Source organism: Bison bison, unplaced genomic scaffold, assembly GCF_000754665.1.
Source record: "Bison bison bison isolate TAMUID 2011002044 unplaced genomic scaffold, Bison_UMD1.0 scf7180017864184, whole genome shotgun sequence".
Lineage (NCBI taxonomy): Eukaryota > Metazoa > Chordata > Mammalia > Artiodactyla > Bovidae > Bison > Bison bison.
The window spans coordinates 598,881-600,484 of record NW_011494756.1 but is presented as its reverse complement, the minus strand read 5'-3'; the positions used below and the strand labels follow the sequence as shown (position 1 = coordinate 600,484).

At 43.6% G+C, this 1,604-nt stretch overlaps 1 protein-coding gene across 1 annotated transcript in view; it reads right to left on the bottom strand.

Moving 5' to 3' along the window:
* The window catches only part of SULT4A1 (sulfotransferase family 4A, member 1), a 21,257-nt gene that overhangs the window by 7,691 nt on the left and 11,962 nt on the right, over positions 1-1,604 (bottom strand). The gene's annotated exons all lie outside the window — the stretch shown is intronic.

Below are 1,604 nucleotides of genomic sequence, written 5' to 3'. Positions count from 1 at the left end.
AAAAGGCAAAATGATAGGATACTGAAAGAGGAACTCCCCAGGTCAGTAGGTGCCCAATATGCTACTGCAGATCAGTGGAGAAATAACTTCAGAAAGAATGAAGGGATGGAGCCAAAGCAAAAACAATACCCAGATGTGGATGTGACTGGTGACAGAAGCAAGGTCCAATGCTGGAAAGAGCAATATTGCATAGGAACCTGGAATGTCAGGTTCATGAATCAAGGCAAATTGGAAGTGGTCAAATAGGAGACGGCAAGAGTGAATGTCAACATTCTAGGAATCAGCGAACTAAAATGGACTGGAATGGGTGAATTTAACTCAGGTGACCATTATATCTACTACTGCGGGCAGGAATCCCTCAGAAGAAATGGAGTGGCCATCATGGTCAACAAGAGAGTCTGAAATGCAGTACTTGGATGCAATCTCAAAAACGACAGAATGATCTCTGTTCGTTTCCAAGGCAAACCATTCAATATCACAGTAATCCAAGTCTATGCCCCAACCAGTAATGCTGAAGAAGCTGAAGTTGAACGGTTCTATGTGAACCGTGAACTTCCTGATGTTCAAGCTGGTTTTACAAAAGGCAGAGGAACCAGAGATCAAATTGCCAATATCCACTGGATCATGGAAAAAGCAAGAGAGTTCCAGAAAAACATCTATTTCTGCTTTATTGACTACGTCAAAGCCTTTGACTGTGTGGATCACAATAAACTGTGGAAAATTCTGAAAGAGATGGGAATACCAGACCACCTGATCTGCCTCTTGAGAAATTTGTATGCAGGTCAGGAAACAACAGTTAGAACTGGACATGGAAGAACAGACTGGTTCCAAATAGGAAAAGGAGTATGTCAAGGCTGTATATTGTCACCCTGCTTATTCAACTTATATGCAGAGTACATCATGAGAAACGCTGGGCTGGAAGAAACACAAGCTGGAATCAAGATTGCCGGGAGAAATATCAATAACCTCAGATATGCAGATGACACCACCCTTATGGCAGAAAGTGAAGAGGAACTAAAAAGCCTCTTGATGAAAGTGAAAGTGGAGAGTGAAAACGTTGGCTTAAAGCTCAACATTCAGAAAAAGAAGATCATGGCATCTGGTCCCATTGCTTCATGGGAAATAAATGGGCAAACACTGGAAACAGTGTCAGACTTTCTTTTTTGGGGCTCCACAATCACTGCAGATGGTGACTGCAGCCATGAAATTAAAAGACGCTTACTCCTTGGAAGGAAAGTTATGACCAACCTAGAGAGCATATTCAAAAGCAGAGACATTACTTTGCCAACAAAGGTCCGTCTAGTCAAGGCTACGGTTTTTCCAGTGGTCATGTATGGATGTGAGAGTTGGACTGTGAAGAAGGCTGAGCGCCGAAGAATGGATGCTTTTGAACTGTGGTGTTGGAGAAGACTCTTGAGAGTCCGTTGGACTGCAAGGAGATCCAACCAGTCCATTCTGAAGGAGATCAGCCCTGGGATTTCTTTGGAAGGAATGATGCTAAAGCTGAAACTCCAGTACTTTGGCCACCTCATGCGAAGAGTTGACTCTTTGGAAAAGACTCTGATGCTGGGAGGGATTGGGGGCAGAAGGAGAAGGGGACGACA